The 23379-nt window shown below is 28.5% G+C and overlaps 1 long non-coding RNA gene across 1 annotated transcript in view; it reads left to right on the plus strand.

The window, feature by feature from the left end:
* LOC136978172 (uncharacterized) overlaps positions 1–23033 on the plus strand; it is a 28743-nt gene extending 5710 nt beyond the window's left edge. Inside the window, exons 2-5 of the long non-coding RNA XR_010881186.1 lie at positions 10743–10809; positions 13836–13998; positions 15246–15302; positions 22917–23033. This is a non-coding gene — a long non-coding RNA (uncharacterized lncRNA). The remainder of the gene's footprint in view (positions 1–10742; positions 10810–13835; positions 13999–15245; positions 15303–22916) is intronic.
* Positions 23034–23379: the final 346 nt, after the last annotated feature.

Below are 23379 nucleotides of genomic sequence, written 5' to 3' on the forward strand. Positions count from 1 at the left end.
ACATTAATTTAAAGTGTATTTTAAATATTCCAACAAGGCGGAATCTAAATATAATATTCTTTTATTTTAATAATTAATAACATTTTCATTTTCATATGATTATCGTTAATTCACTGTATATTTGTTGATTTTTTTGTTAGGAACTGTAGATTAATCTTCGTGCTTATAGTGCTTGTTAGACACTTTGTATCAATATCATTAAAATATGTTTCTTCATTTTCATCAATTTAATTTCCTAAGAGACTGATAAATAAGCCTAATCTTAGTATACATTTGGTACAGGCTATGGTATGCAATTTTTCCATGTTTTTCCAGTATTATTTAGTATGGGCTATGCTATCATTCTATTCCTTCTTCAAGTTATCTTTTTCATTTATCATACCTTAAGTAAGGCTATTATTCACAATTTTCAATAAAAAAATGGATTTATTTAATACATTTCTATTTGTTATTTAAAAATTACTAATGAAAATTATTTAATTTATTGGACATTTTTAAAATGTAAATCCACGTTAGGTAAACAATACTTTTATTTATTATGACAAGGATATTTGTTGGATAAATTTGTTATTTATTACACACGAATATTTCTCGTGTGTAATAAATACACACGAGAAATAACTAAACAAATGTACGTAATATCTTAGCAATGTATTTATCTCGATCTAAACTAATTTACCGCATTTACGTTCCTCTGTATTAAATTCAGTTAATTATCATCAAAAATATATAACCCTTTAATGAACATGTACAAAGAGAAATTCTTTAGTTTCAATAAATGACAAGGAATAAGTTTTTCATGCTTGTATTGTTCTTTAATTTAAAATACCCACAAGACATACATCTCATAATTTTAACTTAGCGATATCTACTGGCTTTTGTCCAAAATAGAACTCACTGTTGTGTTAAAAGTAACTTGTAAACGGATGAGGACTGAATTTTGAGGTTAGTTTCAGTTATAGAGAACCACAGACATGATTATTATTATTTCCTGCGGGATAGTCATATTCAAAATAAATAAAAAATGTTCTAAAAAAAGTACTGTGGATGTATTTAAAAGAATATTTTAACTAATACATAAAACAATATGAAACAAGGTAAATGGATTTTAAATTTTAAAATAAGATGTAATGGCTCATCAATAGTTTATCATTATTTAACAAATAGAAATGTTTTGGGCTGCAATTTGAAAAAAAATGTAGACTTATAAATTCGCACTGTCTGTTCTTAATCTTGAGAACAGAGTTAGATAGATGAAATTCGGGACCAGATATGGAAAGCTTATGAAGCTTTCCATATCTGGTCCCGAATTTCATCTATCTAAGGCGAGGAGACCTCAATTAACTATATACAAACTTCACATTATTTCAATTCAACAATTTTTCCTGAAAGGAGTTAAATAGATGGCCAGCACGACTGTATTGCTGGCAGGAAAGTATGATGTACAGGGGCAAGACACTAGTAATTTGAGGTGGAAAGCATATATTTTAAATTATATTAATTAAAAATATGATTAGAAATTGCAGCCCGGCATTGTGACGATGTCGCAACAAGTAATTGCTCGTTATCAATTAAATTTCTGAATCTGGTTGGAAATTTAAATGTTTATCCACTGATAAATTGATATTGATGCCTAAATATAGTATTTAAATAAAAACAATACTTATAATGTTTAAGCAAAGTAAGATATATTTATAGGAAACTAGCTGACCCGGCCACGCGTTGTTGTGGCTCAAAATGTATCTATTATAAATGTATAACATTTCCCCCGTCGGGTGAATTTCAAAAAATCCCTTCTTAGTGTACAGTACATTCTCTTGACGTACCCTATTAAAACGCAATCAAAAACGCGTCTAAAATAGTATAATAAAAGCAGAGTTCTTCACAGTAAGCCTTAATCCTGTCCCTCTCCCCCGCAAGGAAATATCAAAAAATCCCTTTTTAGTGTATATTCTGTTGACGTAACCTATTAAAACGCAATCAGAAACGCAAAAAACCGCATGTAAAATAGTATAATAGAAGCCCAGTTCTTCACGGTAAGCCTTAATCCCATCCATCTCCCCCCAGTGGGGGGAATTTCGACATGTATATTATATAAAAACACGTGAGTATTCGAATGCAACGTTGTGTCAAAATTTCAAAGGAATCGGTAGGAACAAACGAACGTTATATTTTATTTATATAGATAGATAGAAAATGATCTGCTTCAGTCCATTCTCACAGAAAAGCATAATGCCTCACAGAAAAGCAAACTTAGGTCGTCAGAGTTAGCGCCATCTATTGGACATAAAAGCCTTAATCCACATATAAAGATATTTTTGGAAGGGGGAAATGGTGGTCTTCACATATGCCACAAACCTTCGCGGGAGTGTATTAAACAACTTCTCGAAGTTTCATGGCAATCGGATAAATGGTGTGGTAATGTATGAAGGACAAACAGACACACAGACACACAGGCAGACATACATTCGTTTTTATATATATAGATTCTAGAAATTGTCTAGAAATCCTAAACTTTTTCGATATTTTTGGTTTCTTTCGTTCGAGCTTTCTACCGCGTGTTTTTCCAGTTTCAATAAAATCTGAGAAAATTGCTCAGTGTAAAGTATATATTATTCCTTTAATAAAAATTTTTACACTAATCTATGAATTAAAGAAATATGAAAGGTTTTGTGTTCGATCACAACAAAATTCCACACGCGTGACTTCGACGGCAGAATAGTACCCTTCAAATTGATATTACCATCGAAAATTTATCAATTTATAGATAGAATTTATCAATAGATTTCTTGCTTAAAAAGAATATCATTCGACAAAAAGTTTATATCAGTATATTAAATATTTTTGTTAAAAGCAAACAGTTTTGAGATTTAAAAAGTCTATTAGCAATTTTTCATAATCTACATATGATTCAATGTTTGACTTGTTTGGCCTTTTCATAAGGCTTTATCAATTCTTACATTTATTCAAGTACAGGAAATGATAAAATTCACTTTTTTAAAATAATATTTTTTGCTGTATGTTATTTGAAGAAAAAAGCAATCAATACCATAAGAACAACAAAAAAGTTCCGATAATCATGTAATCCTTTCCGAATAAAAGTACAGTCGTGTCCCCTTAAGAGAGCACTATTTCACATCCTCGATTTTCTCCCCTATGTTGTACATTAGTGGTACTCTGATACTCCCATTAACATGGACAATAGAGCAGTTTGTTTAAACAAGCACATTTTTAGAGCAGCAATCCACATAAGGGAGCATTATTTTAAGGAAAATTTACAAGGGTCTATCTTTAATATTACGCTCGAAATGCCTGGCGACAGGGCTCTCTACCCAAATGTATATCAATATTATATGTGGGGATTTGGTGAAATCTTCCGTTGGTCAGTTTTCTAGTTTTCTAATAAACGGAAAATTCAAAAACTTTCTTACAGAATCATAATGAATAGGTTTTATTGGACACATGTATGAGAACCAATTACATATTAAAAAGACACATGAACAAATAATGGATCACCTCCTCACGAAACAAGAAGTGATTGGCAATCAGATTTCGGAGGTATCTTAAAGCGATACTGTATTTATTTGTTTTTATACTGTATGTCCTAATAAAGAGAAGTTTTGAGCGAGGATATTAGTATCTTTGCAGCTAAACGTCTTATTGTATTTCTGTGAAGATGTGAAAGTAATATGACTAGTAAATATATTCTATTTACTGGTTATTCAATAGAACAATAAAATTAATTATGTATAGAGATGGCTATAAGCGCTTAAGCCCTCTCCATTGACACACATAAAAATAAAAAAATAAAAAAATTTATTTGTTCGAACTTCAAAACGTTTTTAACTAAAAACATTTATGATGGCAAATGTGGTTTATAGGACCATCTGCAATACAATCGTCGTGCGCGTGTTAATAAAAGGTCCTTATTAATTATTCAATTTTTTAATTTTTGAACTAACCCCCTTTGGGTTCTTCTGGATCATCCACTGATGATTTAAGAGTGTAACCAGAGAGTGTAAGAACGAAACCAATATATCAGTTTTATGTGATAATGAATTTTAAGATTTCCAAGAATCCCTAAGATATGATAAAGTGAAGAAAATCGAACACTATTAACAATCTCTTGAGTGATCTTGTTACTTCGGATAAGGGATCATTAAGCAGAAATCGTGAAGGTGCTTTCTTAAGCAACTCGACTGTATTAAGGAAAAGAATTCCATTCCCATTTATCTGTACATTTACAAACAGGAATTGGATGGTCGAATAAAATTCTGAATTGACAATTGAATATTGATCCATTCTAGCTCTTCATAAGTTATCACGAATAATACAGAAAAGGATATCGGTCCTTATCTCTTCCCTATGCCGGGGTATCCCAGTGTAGATCGGGCTCGGCCGTGGACATTATGTTCCCGAACCTGTTATGGTCATCAAACGTTATTTGGGATTTCTTCATACATAAAAATAGTTTTTATTACGATAGCTTTTCGTCTGTTATTCACACCTTGGAGTCATTTTGACCCCAGACACTTCAGAGTGCTATAAACATGGTAATGATTAATTTTCCAGGTTTATCGCTCTACGTATTTCCTTTTGTATCTTCAAAATACGTACTAATGTAAGGAGGCTTACATTACTGTATTAGTTTAGGATATTTTACTGTTTTTATACGTTTGGGATCATATACGTTATGTTGTTTGTTAGAAATAGATATTAATTACGTATTACATTAGAAAATTAGAAATTGGTATTTATCATTTGCATGATTCATTAATTAATTCTTGCAATGTGGGATTAATCTAATTGTAATTTTGTTCTGGTTTTATATTGTATGAACTTTACACTTGGTGCAGGGATTAACATAATATCAAATATTGTCAGATGCCCATCACTCAAGAATATCTTACTACGAAATTAAAACTAATCAAGTTCCAGCAGGCATAATAGAAAAATAGATTAAAAGATAAATCAAGACGTCACCAACTATGTTTCAGAAATAAAGACAGCAAGACTAGTAGCCAGTGCAATAAATTAAACAACTACGTTTGGGGAAATCACAGTAAAATCATCTGTAAAAGTTGTGAAAATAGATTAAATAAAAACATGTTAAAATTTTGAAATTCACTAGAAAATTTAACAGTTTTGTGTCATTTAGTAACTCTAACAATAATCAATTACTGTAATAAATGGGTTTTATGATTATAAATAGTTGTAAGTGAAATGTGAAAAGTAGACAATATCGATATGAATTATCTTATGTAAAGATGTAAACAATAATCAGTATTCATTTGTATTATGTCACATTGACCCCATGGTACCAAAAATATACGTTATTTATGGTACCTTAGGGAATCAAACTATTTGAATCCCTTTGTTCGAAATTTCTGCATATTTTTATTTATTAATATTAATTAGCGGAATTGATGCACATTCCATTACCGCGTTGCAATGGAATGTGCAATAGTTTATAGCTTAATTTCATAGTGATTGCAGTAATGTAAAATTGGAATTTGTGGAATTCCACTCAAAGAAGAATTTTGAAACAATATTATATTTAAAAAAATTCAAGTGATTTTTTAATATCATAGCTGTAATTAAATTTATATAAACTATTTTCGGTATTTAATATTAATTATTTTAGTGAATTAGCAATTATAGAGTTATGCTTAATTTCAAAGCCTAATATTCTTTTTTCATTTTAAACTATTTTATAATAATAAAATAACACGTGTTTTAAAGACGTTTATTATTTAAAATAACCGATTTTTTAAAGTTTCAAAGTTCTGCTTGTTATTTATAGAGCCTTAAAGAGGCAAAAGACAGCTCTAAGCCACAAATATGTGGTTCCTTCTCTCTCCGAAAACTATAAAAAAAGATAAATAAAACCATTAAAAATATTTTCATCACTTATGAAAAGAAATTTTTTAACATAAAATGATAAATTTTTGGAGTTTAGTTGGAATCTAACTTAAAATTCATATGTTGAGTCTACATTTTGAATCCTTCGATTCAAATTTTAATACTTTATATAAGAATATTTCGTTTAATTTATTAACTCAGTTACAAGAATAAACTGTATAAAATTAGAAACGAATGAATGAACGAGTAGGCCTATAAGATTTCTTGATTTATTGTTTCATAGGTAAGAAATATCAGGTTTCATATCTCATTAACTACTGGAATTTTACAATTACGGGTACTTCCCACTTGTTTCCGTTAATAATTATGAAAATTAAAAAATGATAAATATCCATTTATTAGAAAGAAGAAAAATTTGCATGTGTCACTGGCAAAAGAAGGATGTTTCTTAGTTATTGCCAATAATACGGCTGAAAATTTAATAAATTGCCTTAGAATACTGAACAGCACGTAATTATATTGCATGAGTAACGAGTGGGAAACTGTTTTATTTTGAGCTAGTTCCGTTCAATAATTTTCAAAAAATCAAAATGCGGAAACTTCAGTCATTAGGATGTATGTCGACAACGTTATCGATCAAACAAAGCATTTATTATATAACTAGAGATCATGAAAAATTCATATTTAGAGTACATAGTTAATTATTATAGGTTATACTACTATATTTTCAACTAATTTATATATTATCGAAGATAATTTTATAAATATTCACTGTTAAATTTATACCTAATTCACAATAAATATTTCTTTTTTTACAATGTCAGTGATTTAAAGTCTTAAATCTAGTATAGAATAATGTGCGTTACATTAATCTCCAATGATAATTTGATAAATATCTTTATTTAGTTTTAGTTTTATAAATAATGAATCTAATTAAATGACAAAAGAAAAATGTAATTTTTAAGTAAATTAATATATATTTAAGAGGCGTATATACAGGATGATCTAAAATCAATTTACCGAGAAATTAATTTGTAATAAAACTCAGCTGTTCCAAACCTTTTTTAATAGTTTTTAAAATAACCTTAAAATATACCGCGGTTTTGGGCCTACCTATAAGTTTATAAAAATATTTATTTAAAAAATTCTGCTATCATAAAGTAATTGTATAATTATATAATAATAAAGTGGAAGAATTTTTTGTATTTAGAGCCAAAACTTATTACTTAAATTGATCATTTTAATTAACTGATCGCTATTTTCTATTAACTGATGACAAAATATTAATATAGTGACATTAAGTACACAAAGATGTTAGGATACTTAATTAGTTCTGCATTACTTTGTATTGTTTAATAAGAAAAAATTTTACTTTTATTTACATTAAATGATAGATAAATACTATTTATAATGTATTGTAAATATACATAATTCAAATACTATTTTATTTTTTTAAAAATATGTATATTTGAATGTTTGAATAGGCTTATTTAAAACTTAATTATTTAAAAATCTGTATTGTAAACAGCTTTATGGCTAGATTTATAAAGAATTATATCTATTTAAAGTTGATGTCTGAAAATTTCTCTGCATAAAATAAAGTATGAGATTTTGTTATATTAAAGACGATCCTTAATTTGAAAATGTAAATATTTTGATCTAATTAATGTGAGGATAATATAATGATTTACTCATTAACTTAATGTATTTTATATCGTTATATAAATGTGCAGGAAAAATTAACAAAGGAAAAAATAATAATTATAAATAACATGACTCGAGCAAATACATTTTATTTAAAAGAGTTTTAGATGTTTTATTTGAGAACAGATTAAGCAACATTAACCTATCATTCAAGTAAAGCATTTAACCATTAATATTTAGGTCTCCTATAGTTGATCTAACGATATGCAATTTAGAAATATTCATAATTAACCAAATCTTACAGCTATTAGAGTCATTTGGCTAGAATGTTGTTTAGTTTACGTAGACTTATTGAATTTTTGCTTCGATTGGTTCCTTAAATCGATTTTATACGTTTCGATCTAAGGTGGATTTAAAAATATCACGACTATTTATTCCATTTTCTAGAATATTATTTCCATTCAACTCTTTTCCAATTGAGTATTTTTTGTCAGAAAATATCAGTTAAAACTGATACTAACTAAAGAATCTAAAAAGCCTGATTTAATATTTTAAGTAACAATATAACGCTGATAAGTGTGTGATAACGAAACTAAGCACTATTGCGACTTTTAATTGTTAGATAATTTTTGAAGATGATCTTTCGATAATACCTTTCTGTATTCTCGTAAACTACAGTATTTGATTTGTTTGAAAAATAAGATAATGTATAGTGACGTAACAAACGATGTCACTAATGTTCGTCAAAGTTCTAGTCCATGCAGACGTCATCATTAATACTTCTATATTTTTGTGTCACGCCTCGTTACTTTATTTTTCAAACAAATCAAATATCTTATATGAATATCTTGAAATGCATATACCAAATAAGCAATATATCAGATGGCGCGATATAACCAATTTATCTATCCATTATCGGTTAAAGTGCTTTTATATTTGAGAGGCAACAAAATAACGTGATATATCCGAATGAGCGATATCACCAGGGGCTGATTTATTTTATTATATCACATTCTGATTTAATCATTTTATTCTTCATGCAAGATTAAATATTTATGTATGTGTATATACAACTAAGAGAATTTTTTTGAGTTAAAGGAAATAAACTTGGCATATATACAAGTTTATCGCTTCTCTATAAATATATATTGCATCCTGTAATAACTTTTCGGTATATTTTACATATTTTTCAGAATTTTTAATTAAAAATTACATCCATACTTCGAAAAAAGCGTTTATTTTGGTGTATAATGGGAAAAGACTATCTTATCTCGTTTCCGAGAAAAATTATTAACTTAGAATTGTATATGAAATATATTTTGGAGTTTGCATCTATACACTACTATAAGCGTAATTTCCATGAATAAACAGGCCATGAATAAATCATGGATTATATAATATATAAGGTGTAGTCATCAGACTGCACCTTGGACGTTCGCAGAAAATTTTTCAGGGAGGTGAAGCTTGGAGACAAATAATTATATCAATAAATTTTTATTTAATTTTTTGGGGGATTTCTTCACAAGTAGATTATAAATACAAAAAGACAGAAAAGGCCTTCCATTGTCGAGGGTTAAGGTTACGTATTTCAATCACTTTTACCATTATAATTTGTGGAATTTTTTACTAGATTTCAGGGAGGAACAAATTCCCCGTTTTCTCTCCTCTGCGGGACGCTCAAGCTTCTGTTGGGGAATTTGGGGAATCTTACTATATGGTATAACAAACTAAAATTTAGTAAAAACAACTGGCATATAAAACTAGACATGCCGAAGCAGAATGGATTATCCCTAAGGGTGTTTTATGATGAATTATTTTGGATCATAAATGTTAATTTACTAGCAAACAATCATATTAACATATCGCTTGACTTTGATATTACTAACTCAAAACAGTGTATAATCCATAAAGTCTACAACATCGTTCTACATTTTCCACCCAGCAACAACAATCTTTTTACCATTCTCAATTTCAATCTTGAACAGTTCTATATTCAACTCTGGCGGAATCCCCTCTATATTATCTCTGGTGAATACCTCTGTTCACTCAAGAACCAGAAGAGCTTAATTCACATATTCTGCACGCTTATAAGAACTATAGACATAAGAATTAAACACAATGTCAACTGCTTGAATGAGATGAAAACGGAAATGGTTTTCAGTTTTATTTTTCCGGCTGTTATACTGTATATAACAAAAGGAAAGTATCGCGATCAGTCAAAAAATGGCCACCAAGAACATTTTTGTACTTAGGAAACCTTGAAACGTCGACAAATAAAGAATAAAAATTGTTTCCCCCCTCTAAGTATGGAAGTTAGTAGGCTATGTATGTGTGTGGAGGGCACAGTTTTGTTCACCCACTTTGAAGCTTAATAACTCCTGGGCCTTTTGTCGAAATTTTCTGAAGTTTTGCAAGGAGGTTTGTGTATTAAAGGATTGATGCTATTAAAATTTGGTGGTTAAAGGTTAAGGGGAAAAAGCGGGAAAGGGGCTCATGTGTCATATTTCGAGTGGTGTCGGACTTAATGAAGATTTTACTCATTATTAGCATATACAATTTTCTTTTTTTTAAAAATAAAAGTCATCTTTACTTTCAAAATAAAAATGTTGCCATTTTATAATAATTAATGACATAAAAGGTTTTTAAAATAAAATCTCATAACAGATGGCCCCACACACAGTTTTAAAGTTTGGCCAGAAAAGTTACGCAACTCGTTGCTTGATTTTTTAAGTAATGCAAACACTATTATCATAGATAGCATTGCACTTTTAGTCTTGGCTAATATGAATAAAATTTATTATTATAATTGATAATATACAAGATGTAGACAAAAACTTTTCAAGAAGTTTTATCGCATATCGCACTGTTTTAAAAGCCATAACATCCAGTTAATCTTTTGTTCTTACTGTTGTCATTTTCAATTGATTAAAGGATCTGAAAATAAAATTAATTAACAAAAATTAATAATACCAATACATAAAATATTTATAAATAAAGCTTTTATGTTTGCAGTATATTCAAAGTTTGATACAGTGCATTAAACTGTGGTGTATCAAGCGTAAATCCAAATTTATTAGAATTTACACTTGCACAAGGACTTCATAATCACTCTGTATAGTCTATAATTATAAGTAGCTCATTAATGATCATAAATGAAAACGTAACACAATTATTCCTTTGTATGATGATTAATTTAGATGTTTTATCATATATTTAAAGTAATTTTATACTTTCAGATCGTAAATACTCTGAATCAGCTTTACGATCGACCTGATGTGGGCATTATCTAAGTAAAATATGCTGGTAACTATTACTTTTAATTGTCGTTGTTACGTGAATATTTTATGATGCCCTGAAAGTGTTAATTTTTAAAATTGATAACAAATTTACTTTTAAAAGAAAAAGCTTTTTTAAAAATTCGTTACTTCGTTTTTCGGTGTTGAAAAAATGACAATGCTTAAAGATAATTAAGCATTATCATAGTATAAAATTCTTCTTGTTTGGATAAAATAATTAAGTATATTATTTAATTTAGAGACTGTGAAGTTCGTATATACAGAGTGACCCAAATTAAGTTAACCGAGATAAACTTTTTCTTAAGATTATCTTAAGAATCGTTAAAACAGGCTTGGAATAGCTGAATATTATTATTCTTGATTTAATCGCTTTCAACAATGCAATTGGCAGTGAACAAAGATATACAGTTTATAGTAGAAACTCGATTATCCGAAACGGTTTTCAAAAAACAAACGTGTAGCGTTGGAACAGTACATGCCACACAGAGACCAAACTCTCCGTGTAACTGGAAATTACTACGTCATCTGTCGATTATAGGCTCGAAACTAGATCATACATATACGTAACATCACGCTAGATTTTGAGTAAATTAATTTATTTTCAAATACAGTAATTAAAGTTCATGAAACTAAATTACAGTGCTTGATGTACCCAAAACACAAAAACAAACGAGTTTCTGGATTATCCGAAATTTCATTTATTCTAAAGACCTTTGGTCCCATCAAGTTCGGATAATCGATTTTCCACTGTATGTAGGCTACATACATACAGCTCGTTTCACGAATCTTAGCTTGGTTATAAAAATACACAGTAGCAGTGACTAATCCATTTATTTAGTGAAGGGAATGGATTGTTTGACGAATCTGTGACACGATTTCTGTGTTAGTAAAAAAAGGGTTTTTAAAAATTCCAGAGCCCCAACCGAATACAGTGCATTGCGTGCATTGCCCAGTCAACAAATATGAAACGTATTCTGTATTTTGTAGTTGATATTGTACACACACAAACACAAACACGCATACAGTATAATCTTTAAGTTAATCAAAAAGTTATTAATGATATGTAAATTTCAATACAGATATTAAAATCTTGATGCTTAAAAAAATGTATTAATTAATAATTTAATGAATATTTAATTTTTCAATTTTATATTTTCCATATATTGTTGTCGTTTAATTTTCATTACAATTACAAAAAAAAGGTATTACATTTGTTTCTTCAAATTCACTATATTAAGGGCATGTTCCAAAAGTTAGGTACAATCTTTTTGTAACAACTTAATAACCAATTACATTAAAAAATTAAATTAGCTATTTGAAAATGATCTATATCTAAGCTATTTTTCTACATAGTCACTACTCTTTTCTAAACACTTTTTCCAGCGGGAGACAAAGGCAAAAATTCTCTTCTGAAAAATTCACCCTTTAATGATTTGAAAAATGAAAAAGTCCATGACCGCATCTTTAACTTCATCGTCATCTGAGATGTATAAGCTACTAAGATGTTTCTGAAGAGACCCAAAAAAGTAAAAATCCGAGGATGCTAGGCGCAGGATGGTCCCTTACTTACTGTCCAAACTTTTTAAGCTAGTTTGAAGTCTGACGTGCAGCATAGGGAGTTGGTTGTTGTACAGCAGACGCAGGGTATCGTGTAAAACAAAATGCAATTTTCTAAAAAAAAACTAATTAATTGAAACAGATCTCAAAGTTGTTTATGGTTAATTTTTAATTAACTCTTAATGCGATTCAAAAGCAATAGGCCACTCATTTTTGAATTAATTTCTGAGTTTAAACAACGTATTTGCAGAACGATGGATTGGATGCGGAGGACCAATTTCATGGCCATCTAAATCATCAGACGTGACACAAATTGTTTACTTCCTATTGGGTCTCATAATGCATGAAGTTTTGTTTCAACAATTGACCACGATTCAAGATATGAATATTTAAGAAAGATTAAGCGATGCGCGTGCTGAAATAACAGCAGAAATGTTAATCCGTTCGGTAAAATTTTGTTTCGTCATTACTGAAATGTTTAGATGAAAATGGTCATCTTTTTAAACATTTGTTAAATAACCTAGACAATAAAGGAATAGAATTTAATTAGCCTATAAAAAAGTTGTATTTTATTAGATCGTTATCTGTCAAAACGTACAAATATAGGCCTATAGGCTCATAACTTTTGAAATTATCAGTTTTGTCTAAAAAAATGTTCACAATAAAAGTTTATTATTTTTAATAGAAAATCCAAAAATATGAAAAAATTGGAATTGTTCAATTTGAAATTTGGAAGTTGACCCGTCACACCCAGAGGAGAGGTTATGCTTTGTTTTTACAGCATAAAAAATCTTTCTCGAAAATATCAATTTTATTCTTATCACTTTTATTATTAAAAGCATATTTCCTTGCTATTAACTTGTAACACTTTACGCGAAACATCCTGTATGTGTGCATGTTTTTGTGTGTACGTGTGTGATATACAGGGTGTCCCAAAAAGATGTACTCACTCTTTGATTGTCAAATATATAAAATTTTTTTTTTTTTTGTAAATAGACGTGTCTTGACAAACACACAGTCCCAAGAAGTTAAATCAATAAACAAATAAATAAGTACATTAATTTAAAATTTATTACTAAATTAAAAAAACATATTATTAATCGTTTATCAAAGAGTGAGTACATCTTTTTGGGACACCCTGTATATTAAGAATTAACTGTTTTCTATCTCTTTTCTAATCTTGCCGTATTATAAAATTGAAAACTGACTGATGTAAGGATAACATTAAGAACTTTGACAAATTATACAAGGTAAGAATGCTATGTATGTGTTAATATAAATATAATGTAAATCAGTTTGAATATTTAACTTAAAATGTCAACAAAATATTATTTACTTCAGTTATTACAGTTTTTTTTTCTGGCATTGAACTACGAATTTATTTTTCCTGTAGCTGCTACTTTATTTCATTTAGATTAATAAACATTTTTACCTTTATTTTATCTTTTTAATTTGACTGACTAATTTTTATTTAAGATTTCACAATACCAGTACCTATATAAAATGAGAAACAAGGTGTTTTTACTAGTAGGTTATTACGGTACAGGTATTTCAAGTGACCCTGACCCATTATTTATCATCTTTATATTTTGATGTTACAACTTTCAAGTAAAATCTATTATTATTGCGTACAGACAATGTAAGCCTATAAGGGTGTCTAACTAAACTTTTAATGACATCCACAGTAAGTGATAATAATAAACAGTTAGATCAGTCTGAAAATAATAGAGAAACACTTAAATAGTTGTTTCAAATTGATTTCTAAAGCTTTTTCGCTAGAATTTGGTCTTATTGTAATAATTATAATGGAAAAATCACAACACAATGACTACAACAACAACAACAATAAAACAACAAATTTGTAAAATTATAATATACAACTTTGTATACATCTGAGGAGATATTTATATTTTTAATAATATATAATTTTAATAGCAAACACGCGTGCTTTTATACAATAAAATATTGCATTAGTTGATGTTTATTAATTAAAATTATCTTTAATGATATGTTATGTTTAAACATTTATTTTATTAATACTACTTAATAACGTGGCATAATTATGTAATCTATAATTTACTTTATAATTAATTTAAGCGAATTATAAACTCTAATTAGACATAAATTTATAATTAATATACAATTAATTATAAACGCAGTATAATTACGAAATCTATAACAGATAATTATAAAATCTAGCATTGGTTTTAAAAAAAATTATGCGTTAATATTCTTAGAAATTTTTGTGACGACCGAAAAATTCATCATCTTAAAATTTACAGTCATTCACTTTCCTGTATAAAGGTAAAACTGTGTTGAACCTCCTTTTAGTTTTAGTTACATTTCCCCAGCTGTTATAGGGAAAGTATTGTAATCGTGTCAAATTGACCCTCCGGGTTTTCCTTAGATAAGATTCTCGTTTATAAAATTTTTCAATACAAAAAGTATACAATTTAATAAGTAAGTTATGCATACTTTATGATTTGTCAATCTATTATTTTTCATAAGTTTCCTCTTCGTAAAAATGGTTTAATTACGTGTCAACTTAATGAACAAAATTTCTTAGAGCAGAACGAAAACAGAACGTCGAGAATGACATTTTCAATTAGTAAAGAAATGTCATTCTCGAGAATTACAAACTCAAAAATATTTGAAAATGATATTTAAAAACTTTTTTCGATTTATTTATTTATTTTTAACAAGTTTTAACAATTTTAATTAGTACATTACAATTTCTACTTGTCTACTTATACTAAATAATAATATTTCTGTCATATTTTAAAATATCTTTTATGATATTATGCAATTAATTTAAAAGTTTGTCAGTATAGATTAACACTTTAGTACAGAGATAGGTTTAAACTTGAGTTTTATATTATCTTTCAGGCTATTTGTGCTTCTATATTAAATTCGAGAGTTGAAGAATTGTAAATAGGCTTAAAGGTAAGATAAACTTTAAGGGAAAGAGTAAGCATAATTGTTATTTTTAAAACGTAATAAAATAATAAAATAAAATTAATATCTTAATATCTTTCATGTAAACTTGAATTTAACTTCATATCAAACTTATGTAATTTGGAATAAGAAGAATTTATTATGGAAACTCTTAAACGTGATCTACAACTGTTTTTTTTTTTTTTAAGCGATTTAAGGCTAAATTTTTTATTATTGAATAAGTCAATTTCAATCTAAAATATAATATTTAAATATTATTTGAAAGGATTGTATTAAATCTGTACTGTATATGATTTTCGTCAATCTTTTAATGATATGAAAATGGTTCGTGTACAGCACATTGAATTATCGAATTAATGTTTTTAGAAGCGTTAGTGAAAGCTAAGATAATTATTAATAATAATAATATCACTTTCTATGTTTTATATTCAGAAAACTCAGCTGTTCAAGTAATACAACCATTAAAAAATAATAGATTTGAAGCTATCTTATGTTAGACTAAATAAGCATAAATTTAAATTTAACTAGTAAAGTTATAAAATAAAAAAGTAAATTAAAAAAAAATAGGCGAATTTAATTATAAGACAACACAAATGAGAGCATTTAATATTAAAATATTAATTTGTTTTAATGTTATTTATTGTGTCTGGTATCTCAGTTTAAAAAACTGTATTATTTCTAATTTAAGACGCTTTTAAAAAGGAGTTTTCATGAAAATTTGATGATAATTAAAGTAAATATAATTTAAAAGAATATATTAAAAAGTAACAAAGATACTAACGTATTTAAAATATAATGTAGTTGGCAGAAAATATAAATAGGAAATGCAATAAAATTTTCAATATATGTAGACTTGGAAAGTTAACTTTAATGTTTAGAACGAGGAGGTCTCAAAACCAGATTGTGCAGGTCGGGGCCACCAAGTGCATGGTCCATCACTGGTCATCGACCCATTCGTCCACCGTTGTGTATAGAATATTAAGATAGAGATCACTAACCCCAATTTCGATGAATATAGAACTAAGAACTTAACTCACTCCAGAAGCTATTCTAAACGTTTAATATAAAACGTCCCTAATGTCGTGTATTTCGTGTATATAGTGAGCAAGCTTAATGGTACAAAGTTGCCTAGTCTGTCCATAAAATTTGCCCAAACAATTGTACTTCGTTTCGGCACAAATTTTACATGATATTACTCAAGTCAAATCGCGTCTGTTATCCCCTGCATGTTGTACCAGTTACAGATATGTTGAATGGATGCGTGTCATGGTGATGTAAAATTCGGATATCTTTGTAAGTGCTGCAGGCCCCATTACCTTCCTGCTTCACGTATGCTCGTATGAGGAAGTATGCCAAAACTGCGATGACGTGAAGATGAAGGCGATCTGGACCGTGATCCTAACAGGCTACAGGTTTGCTTCAAGCAGTGTATTACGTTTACACGTCGAGTGCATATTGGTGCGGCTGCTTCTCCTGTATTTCGTCTTGTTTCCTCATACAGTATAATCATTTCATGGCAACGTTTATGAGTATAAGCTACCAATGCAAAAACTATATAATTATTGTATAGTACTGCGTCGATAGCTTATACTCATGAATATTCCTGCGAAATGATTATACTATTCGATGTCCTTACAAAAGAGCATGGTTTGATATTATTTTGACCTGGATAAATATTAAACACCCTATATACAAATCAAGGTTCAGAAAAAATAATCTTTAGTTACAATTGTTATAAATAATTATTATAAACGACTCAAAACCAATCAAGGTATTATTTTAAAAAAATGAGCGGAAACACAGATAAATATTGCTTCTACTTAAATACTTCGTTATTAGCATTTACAAATTTTTTATAAAACCATCCCTACCCTTAAAATTAATCTTTTAGCCATTTTATAATAATTAACGATTTAAAAAATATTTTAAATAACAGATGGCGCCACCAAAATTTTAAATGTTACCGGGAAAGTTAAGCAACTCGATGCTGGATTTTTATGATTGATTTACTAAAAAATTACGTACATGATATTATATATTGTGTTTATATTAATCAAATAATCACACATGAACGGTGTTTATCATAATAAAAAGTTAACATAAAAATTTTTCATGTAATAGTTTGTTTTGTATTATTCCATTTATTTTTCACTTTTAATTTCTAAGTTTATATTATGTTGAAAAACTGACATTTATTTTAGTTTCTCTTAGATAAACCATAGTCGTTAATATTAAATCATTAAGGTTATTAAAAAGCAATCAAGTTTTTTTTTTAATTTAGAAAAATCAATTTCAAGTTAGATTTTTCAAAATTTTTTAAATCTAATATTTTCAGACTTAATATGATAAGTATAACTGTAATTAATACTTTAAACAATTTTTTTTTTAAACTCGATTACATTATCTAATTGAATTTTAAGAAAGTTTTATAGTTTATTTTTTATAAGTCTTTTCACAGGACTATCAAACATATTACATTTGTGCAGTAGATTTACTTCTAATTATAATTTAATTATCGTATTTACTAAAAATCCCATCTTAAATTCGAGACATTCTTCAAAGAGAATAAATTTGAGATAATTTTTCTCTTAAATTTAAGCAATGCTATCAAATGAATTAATAACTTAATAGAAAGGCCCAGCAATGAGTTGCGTAACTTTTCCGGCGATAAAATTTTATGTAGCGCCATCTGTTATGAGATTTTATTTTTTAAACTATTTATATTATTAACTATTATAAAATGGCAAAAAATCTCCTTAATTTTGAGGTTAGAGATGAGTTTATAAAAATTGTAAATGATAATAACGAGTAAAATCTTCAGTAAGTCCGATTCCATTCGAGATATGACACATGATCCTATTCTATCTTCCCACTCTCTCAACTTTTAACCACCTTTGCAGGGAGATTTGTGTATTAGGGGATTGATGCTATTAAAATAATTTAATAATATCAATCCCCTAAAATTTCAGAAATTTTCCATAAGAGGCACAGGTTTGTATGCGGCAACGCGACACATGGGTGATCTGCCGAGGAGATGCTTCCCCAAAGGACTTTCTAAAGGAAATTGGCCCCCATTTAGGTGTTACAAACGTGAAGAAATCCGGAAAACCGCACGTGGGCAGCCCGTCGGAGAGGCGCGAACCCACGACCAACTATCAGTGTTCATTCCATTCGGCTGCCGGTGGGCGCGAAAATTACAGGCATTAGTAAGTTTCAAATTGAGTGAATAAAATTGTGCAACCCATGCACCCATACATACATACAAACATTTATACATACAGAAAAACCTCGCCAATGTTTTAAATTTTTCGACGTTTCGAGGTTTCCTGAGTTTAAAAATGCGGAATCATTTTTTGATCGATTGCCATGTTTTTCTCTCTGTTATATATAAGAACTGGGATATTAAAATACTGATTAATCAATTTTAATATTCGATGGTGTGATTCTAATAATCAACTAAAATGCAGTGAATTTTACTGTTTTGAATGGGTCTTTGCTGTTGATTGTAATAACAAGTAATCACAAAAGAAAACATTTATTACACCGTTGATGACAAATTGCCTTGATGAAGATGGTATCTCTGCCTGAGGCTCGCAGAATGTATCTCTTTTTCAAGCTGCTAACTTCCGGAGATCCTAATCGCACGCTTCTTGCGCTTGTGCGATGATTCGGCGCTCTCGAAGACTTGCCGTTGGAGCGACTGCGGCAGGTTTGGTTTTAGCAGGTGGAGCAATAGGTCATTTCCGGGCAAACGTGTGTCAGTGTTTCAGAAAGCAGTTGAACAACCGATTGATAGGATATCGCACTTCTGTTCCATGGTCATCACGTTCCCTAGATTGGATCCCGCTGAATTTTTCCTATGGGGTAATCTAAAAACATTAGTTTATAACGCGTAACCAACAGTGTAGCGTGTTGGTTGATGTTGGAAAGCTGCAGAGGTAAATACGAGAGGCTTTTGTTGACAGTGATGCCAGGTATACTATGTGTCACTCAACGCCACATTCAACTGTCTTTCTAGACTTTTGTATTATTGTTGAAGGAGGTCATAAAGCTTTTTAAAAATTAATTTATGCAGTGTTGATTTTACAATTGTTTACAGTCAGAGATTCTTTATACGTTACGCTAAATTTTCTCAAAGCGATTATTTTCTGTTACTCTTCCGCTCGGGAAAAGTGGGAAAATTTACCTATTGCCTTGGTACTATAGCGAGATTTACACTTGTTTCTTTTTGAATGAATTAATTCATTTTATTGTAAACATTGTTTTGGAACTAATGCAGCATATGCATATACAGCCCTTCCAACAACAATAGAACATACAGTGATTGCTCATTTTGATGTAACTTTGAAGAAATTTTATAGTACATTTGATAGCAAAATATCAACTACTATTATGTAAGTTTGGAGAAAATGATTAATAAAAAAAAGAGTTAGATATTATCATCAAAAATAGGATGTTCAACATTAATAGAACATATACTGATTGGAATTAATTACAAAATAGTAATGATTGGAATCCATGAAATATGCATAAAAATACGATCAGCAAGTGGAAAAAAGGGTTTAGTAAACTTCATAGTACCTTACTATTAAAAATGGGACGTGGGAAGGATCTAACTGTAGAGAAGATCAAAATTGATGTATTTCACCAGGAAGAGAGAAAAGTAACTTATATTGCTAAAAGTTTGGGAACACTTCATTCAACAATCTCAAAGTATCTCAATAATAAGGAGCAACAAACAACATAACTAAACAGTGGGCGCAAGAGTTCAATAACACCTAGAGAACAACGTGCAATTGTTCGACGTGCACTGCAAAGACATCCGTTCAAAAACTCGAAAATGAATTGAAGCTGAGCTTCAGTAAGTCAACAGTACACAGTGTTTTGAGATCAACAGGCAATGTTTCTTTAGTCAAAATGAAGACAGGCAACCAGCTCAAGGAGAAACACAACTTCGATTAGTTTGCCAGAAACAACTTTGAAAAAGAGGAAGGATGGCGAAAAGTAATTTTCTTGGATGAGAAAAAGTGGAATCTTGACGGACCTGATGGTTTTAAGTAATATTGGGCAGACAAAAGACTAGATCAAAAGCAGTACTCAAAGAGAATAGCTGGTGGTGGTACATGACTCGGGCGGGAATTGGATGAAATGGAAAGACAGATCTAGTATTTATTGAAAGCCGAAACAACTCTCAAACTTATCAGGAACTTGTCTGGAGGCAGCTCCAAACTTATAGACAGAAAGTTGCTGGACAGGACTTTTGGACTGACCACCCCTCAGTGTAGATTTAAACCCAATTGAAAATCTTTGGGGTGACTTGGTTTACCAAATGTATAACAGAGGAAAGCAATACAAAACCGTCACTGAACTAAAGACTGCTCTCATTGAGACATGAGAAAATATTCCACAAGAATGACTGCAATCTTTCATTAATTCAATGTCTAATCGTATTTTTCAGCTTGTTTCCAAAATGGTAGCAAATCAGCTACTAATTTTAATTTTAAAGATATCATAAGTCAAGATGTTCTATTAATGTTGGACATTCAATTTTTTCTAATAGTATCTCTTTTGTTTATTAATCATTTTTATCCAAACTTGTGCAATAATTGTTGATATCTTACTGTAAAGTTACTATGTACTAGAAAGTTTTATTAAAGTTACAGGAAAATAATAGTTTTTAGGCAATCATTGCATGTTCTATTATTGTTGGAAGGACTGTACTCTTCAATTCTAGAAACCACATTTCTCTTTAGCGCTTGGATAAATATTAAATTGAACAACCTGTGTGCAAATTACTTACATATCTAACTTAATATTTTGTGTTATTTTTTCATTAATTAAGAATAAGTTTAAATTTCTAATAAAAGTTCACAGTTAAAATTTCTTTCGAAATTTCTGATGATAATTTATTAAAAATACACGTCGAATTATCAAAAATTTTTAAATAAAAATTTGCATTAATATCAATTTTTAATATATTTTCATTAAAATAAAATAAACAATAAGATTTTCTTTCTTTTAATTTATATTTTGTAATTTAAATACTATATATTTGATTTTTAAACAAAAATCGAATAAAAACATCTCTGGAAAAGTTTATTTTTTAAATATTCTTTTAGTCACGTGAATACATAAATCTATAAACTAGTTTCTTGATAAATAATAAATGTTTTTTACTCGTAAAAGTTATTTATGAATAAATTTGCATATAAATTGCATTAAAATTCCAGTACAAAAATGGTTCTCCTTTGCAGTTTATTTTGAGATTCCATAACTGAATACGTATGATAAATAAGATTATGTAGTGAACGAAATAGCATTCTCTAGGTTCGGGGTGCGCAAACATTTTTGCTTACATCTCCTTTTAAAGCTATTTTAAAATTCACGTCTCCTCTCAACTCGTATAAAAAAAAAAAAAAAAACATTGTTTCAATATTAGTTAAATATGTAACAATAAGAACAATAGATTTTCTATAAATAAACCGTAAAATCTGAAAAACAAATACATACAAATATAAATACTTGCATGCATTTACTTATTTTATTCGTTATTCTTAAATTTTATTTTATATACAAAATAAAATAGTAATAATAATAATTTGAAGAAAATCATAAGAGAGATTCTTTCATTTCTGATACAGAAAAAATAAATTATATAAGAACACGATCGATATCAAATCATTTAATGTTGTAATTCGGCGAGTTTCAGTTAATGATCATAAGACCTGTATCTACAAGAATCACTTTTACAAGGTATCTATTACTACTTTTTCAATTTCCAATAGTATTTCTTAGATTTTAGTGTCGAATTTTGACTGATGATTATAAGGGATAGAGTATATCAAATTTTATCTCTAAAAAAGTCCTTGAAATCTATCCATCCAATAAAAGACGGCGTGATATTCTTTTATACCACGTATATTTCGAATTTATAATAAAAAAAAAAATCAAATAAACAATAGCTCTTAAGTTTTTCAGTATTCATCGAAATCTAGCCGATATAATATACAGTATTTCCTTGATGTAGTGTGTAACCAATGTAGTGAACAGTTTCGTTGGTGCTTTATGTATATAGTGAATGACTTAGCTCAGTCTTTTTGGAGTTTAGTATATACGGAGTCTATAATAATTAAACGAGTATAAAAAAAGTTTAGAATGGCCAACGTTTTGTAATTTTAAAGAACGTTAAATTTATCCATTATTAGTTTTATTTATGTTTTATAAACTAATTATAAGGCATCACAAGGCTAATTTAGGACAGAATTTTAACCAAATAGATCACAAATGGACAAATCTATATCATTATTTTGTTGAAGCAAATAAACAGTAACTCATTGGATATCGTTGTGAAAAATTTTAATGATATATTTTTTTAATTAGTGCATAGAGTCGTGCATTATTCAAAACGATTCCTTTTTAAATATAGTATTTAAGTAAAACAAAATTCTTATAAAATAATAATAAAAGAAAATCAATATTTTAAGTTAAATATCAAATTTAATACCAACAAGATATATGAATATATAAATAATTTAATTTTATTCATTTAAATATTCATCACTCTTTGATTAAAACGTTTTTTTTTTTTTTTTACTGTTTTAGAAACAAACTTTGAACTTCTAATTATTCTTCCATGTGTTTCCTGGGATAAAGCTTCACATTTTAATAAATTTTCGAAGATAGAAAGCTTTCCTTGTGTAAAAATATAATTTTTTTTTAATATAAAACTAGAATTAACTGGATTAGGATCATTAAAATGCAATGAGTAAATATTATATATTTTTAAATAATTGCACTTTAAATCGAAGAGAATCATTGTCTTTTAATGTTAAGAAAGCTTTATTATAACATAAAAGAAAACACTAATTTCTATTACTGTTTAATTTATAATATTTGTAAATGATAATTGTTACATTATAACTTGAAGAATTTACTAAAGTGCTTAGTATAAAATTAGACGATATCCTTTGAATTTTAATACTTGTAACTAAAATTTCTCATCTGTTGATAAGAATAAATGATGCGGATATATAATTTATTCACTTTTAAAAGAATTCTATGTTAT

This window comes from Centruroides vittatus, unplaced genomic scaffold (assembly GCF_030686945.1).
Source record: "Centruroides vittatus isolate TY-2023 unplaced genomic scaffold, ASM3068694v2 contig_5, whole genome shotgun sequence".
In the NCBI taxonomy this organism is placed as follows: Eukaryota; Metazoa; Arthropoda; class Arachnida; order Scorpiones; family Buthidae; genus Centruroides; species Centruroides vittatus.